Consider the following 9,713-nt stretch of genomic DNA (forward strand, 5'->3'; position numbering starts at 1 on the left):
TGAGTACGATGTTGTCTTGTCTGTCGTTAGTGCGGCGATGTTTGATTTTACATCTTATTGCGGTGTTCGTTTGATTTTTATTGAAAAATCAGCTTCAGTCAATTACAAATTCAATCAATGATTTGGACGTAACATTGCATATTCATAAACATTAATATTTCCGTGACTTATATTTTATCATATTATTTGTAGGCTTGAGATTCGGTTTAGAATTAATTAAATTCATCTATCCACCAAGTACGTACCAACACCTATTTATTCTCAACAATGTTTGCTTTATATAATGGCCGAAACTGACCACTACTCTTGTACTCACTTTGAACCTCCACAACAAACCCTTCGCTATAAATTCCCTTCGAGAATTGTTCTTCTAACAATGAGTGCTTCTCACAAAGAATAATTTGTTGTATTTGTAGTCATCTTTTGTACAAGTTTTAGAAATATATTGACTCTTTGATCCACCCAACTATCTAAAAATCACCAACACCCACCCCTTTTCTTTTCACTCCTAACATCACCATCTCAATTTAAAACATTCTCAAATACTACCAAATACATAGTGACTAAAAACCAAGAAAAAAAGCATGTATTTTATCAAGAAATTAAGGTATATATACATATACCATATATTCTTGGATGTAAGACACACACATAATGAGGCACACACATATAACTTTATTATTTCGTAGAAAGCATATTACTATGTTCCCAAAATTCACCATCTCAACAAAACATTTCTATATACCAAAGCAGTAGCCTTATTTATTTATTTTTCCTTTAATTTCCACGTTTAAAAGCATATGTAAACGTAAGTTGAAGCAAGTTAATTATTATCTTCATAAACATGATTTGTCTTGTGGGTGCAGAAACTCACCATGAGCATGAACCTCACGCTAAAGTGTGGAGCTGCCTTTGGGCATGGGTGGAATTGGAAAATAGGTAATGAAATTTGTTTTTTACTTCTTCTTGCTTTCTCTTCTAAGGTTACTTTTGGATCTTGGAAAATAGGCTCACACGCATGCATTAAACTGCACGTAATTTAATTATTGTAAAAAAAAATACATTATTTAATTTTTTTTTTCTTTTACCTTTTCACTTTTTTGAGTTTGTGCTTAAATGTTGTGTCTGAATATATTGACCACACAAAACTTTTTCCTCTTTATAGTGGTAAATCGTAGGGTTCACCTCTTTCTTACTATAAAAACAAAATTTTAATGTATAATTAATAAATAAAATGTTTAGGTGATTTGGTAATTGTGTTTGGAAATATATATATTAAATAATAAAAGTCATACTAAGAATATTAGATTTAGCATAAATTTATCATATCTACATTTTCACTCTCAAGCATATTAATTTTTTCCCGACATGTGTACTTTAGTTTCACCAAACACTCATATCTTTATCCTCCAATTATTTTTCTATTTTGTGCAGGCTCGGCCTCCAAACCAGTGGTCCTGTGGTTGAATGGAGGGCCTGGTTTTAGGTCGAATGGACCCTTCACACTAACAAAGGAGGGTCTTGTGAAAAATCCCCACAGTTGGAACCAAGTGAAAAATATGCTATACTTGGAGTCTCATGTTGGGGTAGCTTCACATATTCCCTTAATTCCTTCGACCATTTGGTGAATGATGAGAGGACAGCAAGGGATAACCTTGCTTTCCTTCAAAAGTGGTTCAAGATATTTTCAATGCTAAGAAAAAATTCCTTTTTTATTGTTGGAAGGGCTATGCGGGTCATTTTGTACCCCAACTTGCAAATCTGATTATTCAAACAAAAAATCATATAAATTTGAAGGGTATTGCTATTGCCAATTCTCTTCTTGATTTTAACACAAACTATAATTCTGTAGCCAGATTTTATTGGTCTCATGGTGTTATATCTGAGCAGACCTTTGACCTTTTAACAAAGGTTTGCAATCATTCCCAAATTAAAAGAGAACGGATTTATGGTGGAGTTTGTGGCATTTGCAAGCAAGTGTATTTCCAATTTGTACATGATGTTGGTGATTTTAGGGGTTACACTGATGTCCTTGATAACATCTGCTACACTTGGAATTTGGATTCTGTGATCCCTGACTGTGTTAATTATCTAACTTTCACATATCTGAACAGAAGAGACGTGCAGGATGCTCTGCGTTTCGGGATCTTCAGGAAGAAGTCTGGGTCATTTTGCACATTTCATGATGATTATGACCTTCGTGATTATGAAATTCCGATGATCTCAAAGCTAGGAACCCTTGTTAAGACATGTTTAAGGGGTCCTAGCTTACGGTGGAGAGTTTTATTTTGACCTCCCATATACAAGGACACAATCCATGGTAAAAAAAAAAAAAAAAAAAAAAAAAAAAAAAACCAGCTGAAGATATTGGGTTGAACTTAACTCTGCCCCATAGAACTTAGGGGAAACGATATCAGACTGATGGATGGATAGAAGGAATGAAGGATATGGGGACGGCATATTATCTTTTGCCGTGATCAAAGGATCATGACATGCTTCACATTCTCATCCTGAGAGGAGTCTTATACTTCTCAAAGCCTTCCTTGAAGGAAAGCAAGCTCCAACTCTTACATATTTTTGAATCGTTGTATGCTGCTTTTTGATATTTAGTTATTTTTTATTAGCTTCTAGTTTTCTCATTTCAGTTTAGTGCGTTGTTTCAATGTGAAGTATTGAAGTATTACTTGATTGTGAACCTATGGTTTATTCATTTTGGATTAGGTGATTTTTGTTGTTGTCTGTGTTTGAGGTGTTGGTTTGCTATCAGCAAAATACTACTTTTATCATTTGTATCTAAAAAAAATGTACATACGAAGATTTGAAAATTAGCGGGGCCAGACTGTTTTTTTTTTTACAGAGGCCAAACTGATTTGTACGATACATGCTAATTCGTAGTACACTTTAATTCCTAATTAAAGGAAATTCTCAGCGTATAATTACCTTCAAAATCTTTTAACATTTTACTATAAAAACAATAAATATGATGTTTAAATAAAATAAAAAAACTTTGTGACTTGGTGATTGTGTTTTGAAAAAGATGGAATCATGTGTACTAATACTATAAAGCAAGAATCCCAACACATTGTAGGGATGACATTTGAAGTGTCGTATGTATAAAACAATAATGCTAAACTTCCCGAAAATATGTCTAGCGACAGAATCACGATAGAATTAGCTTGTTGCAACAAAAAAAAAATAGCACCACTACCTCCATGTTTTCCGGCTAGTGAAAATTTTAATTGGCTGATGGCAATTCTTGAGACATTCGGGATGAAATGTCTCAGGATATACATGTTAAAAGGAGGGTACAAAAAGGGGAAAAGGGAAAGAAAATAGCTAAGGTGGCTCATTGGGTGACATTTAACATACGCAAGAACAATCCAACTAGTTTCAATTTCTTGATCGTTCTCTCACTATGATGAAAGTGACTTCTCACCACAACTAGAACTATGATAGAAAGTATTTAGATCAAAAGTAATGAAATTTGCATTTCTTCTTATGCAGAGACCGATTAAGGCGTGTCATTGGGTCGTTTGCTGAGAATTCAGAGCTGTGGTTTGTGATCAATACTCAAATTCTAATGAACAAATGCACGCTCAACTTCAGGAAGTTTCTCAAGTTTTATTTAGAATCTCTCCAATGTCATGTGCTTCTTTTAAGGGCAGACAGTTCAATATCGACCTCCACAAATAAAACAACAGATGTATATATGCGAACAATATCAATAGGAGATACATGTTGTCCCACCAGTTAAACTGCATTTTCTATGATAATAATAATAATAATAATTTTTCACAATGTTTTACATTTTGAAGATATGTTAACAAGATATGCATTTTCACAATGTGGTGATTTAAAGTTCAAATTTCAGCTTGAAAATATTTTTTACATTTTGAGTCCCATGTCTTGAATTTGAATAAGATTAATTTCAATGGACTGAATCAATAGGCAAATAATAATAATAATATCAGGATTCTCGAACCACAATGTCTCGCCGTAATTTAAAAGAACTTATCGTGATACTAAGTATGCGCTAAAAAATTTAGGTTAAATATATCTTTGATTCAACAATTCAAATTCTAATCACTAATTGATATTCAAAATTTGAAAATTTTAATTTGGCTAGCCTAGCCAATAATTCATTCCATACGCTACCGAATAAGTTTTATGAATTCTTATCCTACCTTTCACCCAATAAAAATCATACCTTTAACCAACTTGAACCACATCTACCTAAAATAAAAGGACGTATTTGTTTTTTCCATAAGAAGGAAAAGGAATCAATATCATATCCCAAAAGATTTTCAGATCGCACTATGAGGGTCTTATGATGCCATTCCTTTACCTACAATAATTGATGATGATAACTATTTAACCAATACAATCAAAAACAAAATAACTCACTCTGATGGTATCATAGTATATCCATGCAAACATTGTTTTGTGCTTCTTTTGACTCCTAATTTCATTGACCATTCATAACAAATATTTCAATAATTCTAATTCATAAAAAACCAAAAATTCGAAATAGGTCATTTTTTTAAATAAATAAAAAATGGATCTTAGTTGAAAGCATGAGAAACAATAACTTCTTGATCTTATTATTGAGGTGGGAATCCAAAGCTAATAGTAAAATCTTGGGAAATAAAAACTCACATGCATGAGAAATTTGGGAAATAAAAACTCACATGCATGAGAAATTTGGGATTCACTTTTAATCTATAACCGATAAAGGAAACAAAAAGATTTCAGTTTGATCGTATAACTTCAGTAGTGCTTTGTACCATCTCAATATCCCATAGTTCATTATTATGGACACCCTACTTGGAATTTCACTTCTAGATAAATAGAACCAAAAAAATCAAAGAGGTATGTTATTTGAACAACCACTTTTTGTACAACTTGTGGGACAAGCAAAAATATAGAAAGAAATGTATGTCTTGACAAGAAAATCAAATTAATAGAGAGAGAAAGCAAGAGCATAATGAGTGTATGAGAGAGAGGGTTGTCCCAAAAGTTGTAAGAAAATGGTTGTAGAAATATCATTTCTCAAAATCAAAACAAACTTAAATCTCTTGCACATAAGAAAAAGTTATTCGATTATAAATATATTAAAAAATTGCTTATATCTTTTGTTTCCTATTCAAAGATCAACTTCAGTTAATTACAAATTCAATCAATAAATTAGACATCAACATTGTAGATCCGAAACATTGATATTTCGATGACTTAATTTTTATCATATTTTTTATAGGTTTGGAATGAGGGTCGGTTTGGAATTAAATTCATCTATCCACCAAGTACGTACCAACACCTATTTGTTCTCAATAATGATTGCTTTATATAATGGCCTAAACTTACCCCTACTCTTGTATTCACTTTGAACCTCAACAACAAACTCTTCACTAAATTCCCTTCGAGAACTGTTCTTTTAACAATGAGTTCTTCTCACAAAGAATAATTTGTTGCTTTTGTAGTCATCTCTTATATAAGTTTTAGAAATATATTGGCTCTTTGATCCACCCAACTATCTAAAAATCACCAACACCCTTTTCTTTTCACTCCTAACATCACCACCTCAATCGAAAACCTTCTCATATACTACCAAGAAAAAAAAGCATGTATTTTATCAAGAAATTAAGGTATATATACACATATACCATATATTCTTAGATGTAAGACACATATATAGAGGCACACGTCATGAATGAAGCATTCGTGTGGACTAATTTGAATTGTATTTTTTACATCCTTTCATGTATTTTTTACCCCACAATTCACTCCTGCATGTATTTTTTACATCCTTTCATATGACTATTATTTTGTAGTCCCTTTCTTCTTAATGTCTTGGTCCCTTTCCAATTTTTTTTCACGTTTAAAAGCATAGTAAACATAAGTTGAAACAAGTTAATTATTACTCTTCTTAAACTTGATTTGTCTTGTGGGTGCAGAAACTCACCATGCGCATGAACCTCACATTGAAGTGTGGAGTTGCCTTTGGGCATGGGTGGAATTGGAAAATAGGTAACAAATTTTGTTTTTTACTTCCTCTTTCTTACTATAAAAATATAAATTTAATGTTTAGTTAATAAATAAAATGTTTAGATGATTTAGTAATTCTGTTTGGAAATATATATATATATATATATATATTAAATCATAAAATTCATACTAGGAATAATAATAGATTTGGAATTAACTTATCATATCTACATTTTCTTAATCTTTTGCCGATATGTGTACTTAGTTTCACCAAACACTCATATCTTTATATTTGGTAGGGACAGTGCATAAAAATGCAAGGTCCGGGGTTCGAACCCCGGCCACCACAACAAAAAAAAAAAAACACTCATATCTTTATTTTTTACTAATATTATACTATACAGCAATGCTATTTTTCTAGACAAAATGCATCCCGAATTGCTAGCGATAACTCATCCTCCAATCAATTTCCTTCCTGCCCACAAATCATGGGAGGTGGTGGGGCTTAATTTTGGCAGATACTGAGTAAATATTCTCTCGGGATATTATCGGGACAATAGTTCTCGTGATACATAGCATTTTCCTATACCATAAAGTTAGAATCCGAACGCAATGTAGTGATGACATTTGAAGTATCATGATTCATATGTCAAGATCACGTTAAAAGGAGGGTATATATATATATATATATATATATATATATATATATATATATATATATATATATATATATATATATATATATATATATATATATAACTAACATGGCTCATTGGTATAGTCCAGTACAATTCAACTAGTTCCAATCTCAATATGATGAAAGTAGCTTCTGGTGACCAATAGAACTATGATAGAAAGTATTTGGATCAAAATTAACGAAATTTGCATTTCTTCTTATGCAGAGACCGATTGGTTACAACATCAAAACGGATCAAACGGGTGATCATCTGCATAGGCATGGACAATCTTGTTCCTCAAGGTTCAACTGTAAAGTTAGTGTGATATTCAACACTAGAAAACCAAGTGTGGCCATGATAACCAAAAACAAATATGCCTACTGATACACCCTCAACTTTCCTATTCAATACTTTTAAATATTTCATGATTTATTTTTAATATGAGAGAATTATCTAAATTGAAGTTCCCACTTGTTCACTAATTTATACGGGGAATTTGTATTTTATTTATGTGATCTTCCAATTATATGATAAGTTTGTATTTTATTTATTCACGAACTTGGTTTTTTTGTTCAATTACTTCTATTTATTTATTGGAAAATGATAACATGTGCCCTAAGGGCACATTCTAAGAAATTTAAAATAGAAACAATTGTCTCAAAAGTTGTGCATTCAACTTTATTCAACTTTTAAAAGTCAAAGTTTTGTTGTTTTTTATAGAAAATTTCTAATTTTGAATTCCTTAACTTGTGCCCTAAGGGCACAAGATAACAAGACCCTTATTTATTTAGTTTTACATTTTTTAGACCAACCGACCAACTTGTTCATCTTCTTCTGAAATATATACCCACCTTTACATCTATAACTGCTTCTTGGACACACTAATGATATGCTTTAATTTCCTCTTATCTTCCTCTATATATTCTCCATAAAGTCATATTCGCACCCATCTGTTTCCACTATCCTCCAAACTCGCATTTCCAATAATTATTTTCCCTCTTTATATAGCTCTCTTTAACTTCTACCATATTGCAACACTATCTAAACATGCAAAGATATAAAATGGTTTTAATAATGAGCCTGTCTGTTTTCCCAATTTTCAACGCACAAAAGATATTTATGATTAATGAATAACAATGAGTGCAATCTACAAGCTTTTCTATATAAAGAGAACAGAACACACAAGTCCCGTGTAATTGAGCTTGCAACTTGTAATATACAAATTCTTCTTATTACTTCTACGCTCTTTTTTTTAATGGATTCTTAATTATTATTCACTGTTTATTTATTATTATTATTATTAGTTTGTTTTCTTGCTTGATCATTCCTCTAATGAGATCTCACTGCTTAAGATTTTTACAAATGTTTCCCAACCTAAGAAAAAATTCTCATCAAAGAGAGTCAGCCCTAAAGTTTCCTCATTTGCGTTCCCAATTTTCTCTCTCTTGAAGCTCTATCAAAAACTGAAGAATGAAGCCTTACATAGAGTCCAAAATTCCGAGAAATCATACCATGATTAGCATGTGACCCATCATGCCACGATTGCAGTTAGTACGCTAGTATAAGTTAATCGTGCCACGATGCCTCTCCTTCGTGCCACGATATATGAACATCACTATACACAATATTAAAATGCAACAAAGTATCTTAAAAAGATTGATAAAATGGTAACTTTATTTGTTTTCTTAGAGGACAATAGTGATAAAAGAAATCCTTCCGAAACATTATTACAATAAATTAAATTGTTTCGGTAAATAGAGCTTAAAATAGGAGCGCCATGATGTCCTACGCGGTGTTTCCGTAATTATAAGTTGGGTATATAGACAAAGTTGGATGGTGAAGAGTTGGTAGTGGTGTGGTTGGTCTTATGCTAATATGAAGCATCAGCTAGCAAATTTCCACAATCCTCAACATCTTAATTATGTATGCTTGCTAAGGAAGTCACTCTATGCACTTACAAGCACCTCGTGCTTGGTAATTAGTATTAGTGATTTACCGACTACGTTGCTACCTTGCGTTTCTCTCACAACATATTCATTCATTCCTTATTTATCTACCACTGAGGTAATGATATATCTTATACTCTTCTATATGTGGATGATATCATTCTAGTTGCCTCTTCATATTTCCTTCGTCAATCCATCGTAAATAAACCCGACTCTGAATTTTTTATGAAGGATTTGGGTCCTCTTATTTCTTAGTATTTCTGTTACCAGACAGTACTCATGAAGTCTTTGTATGTCATGAAAACAATTTGACGAGGAAATTATTGAGCGTGCGGTTATGCCTTCTTGCAAACCATCTGCTACACCGAATCTCATCACAAACAAGGATTTCACACCAGTGCAGGCTCGAGACACATACAGCTCTCAATAAAATAAGAATTACAAATTGAAGATTAAGAAACACTGTCGCAAAAGGATTAACCAATATAGCTTAAATTTATTGGTGAAGAACATTTTTCACATATTTGTATCTAATTGAAACCATGAAGTATCATCATAAAGTAGTACTATAATCCCTACTATTGAAAATATTAAAATTCATACAAACCTTTTCCCTCTGCCATCAATTAACTATCAAAATATGTATGAAAGACACTATTACACATCACTGTTTGGGAAAGAGCTTTAGATACAATCTTGTCAAATAGGACAATATTAAGATGATTTCTGTTTCCATTCGTTACAAAATTCATGATCTGCATGGAAGTTAGATGGCCTTGATATATCTACTACCTTTTTCTGTGATACTACAATCCTAGTGCATTTTCAAATGATAATGTATTAACCTGGCAAATTATGTATAAAACCATATGCAATAGGAGCTACAAAACTGTCTCCACATCCAACACTATCAACAATGTTCACTTGATAATATAATTTATAAATCCAATTAGTTTGTACTCAAGAGTTATCACAAAAATGTAATGGTTTTTAACAAAATTCTCCAACATAAATTTTATAGACATTATGGCAAGAAATACAAACAATATTTTTTTGTGATAACTCTCCGGTTCTCAAGGGAAATGAGTCTTAGTTATCCGTAGTTCGA

At 31.9% G+C, this 9,713-nt stretch overlaps 1 long non-coding RNA gene and 1 pseudogene across 2 annotated transcripts; both read left to right on the forward strand.

Annotated features, from left to right (window-relative positions):
- Positions 1–614: 614 nt before the first annotated feature.
- On the forward strand, positions 615–3,811 carry LOC146926391 (serine carboxypeptidase-like 45; annotated as a pseudogene). The gene is made up of 2 exons (XR_015034108.1): positions 615–939; positions 1,435–3,811. The product of XR_015034108.1 is annotated as a serine carboxypeptidase-like 45 (transcript).
- A 1,536-nt stretch (positions 3,812–5,347) lies between these two features.
- On the forward strand, positions 5,348–7,217 carry LOC146926392 (uncharacterized). Its single transcript, XR_015034109.1, has 3 exons — positions 5,348–5,642; positions 5,952–6,024; positions 6,885–7,217. It is a non-coding gene; the product is annotated as an uncharacterized LOC146926392 (long non-coding RNA).
- The last annotated feature ends 2,496 nt before the right edge of the window (positions 7,218–9,713 follow it).

Source organism: Medicago sativa, chromosome 4 (genome assembly GCF_051527215.1).
Source record: "Medicago sativa cultivar Bolivia chromosome 4, Bolivia_mono, whole genome shotgun sequence".
Lineage (NCBI taxonomy): Eukaryota > Viridiplantae > Streptophyta > Magnoliopsida > Fabales > Fabaceae > Medicago > Medicago sativa.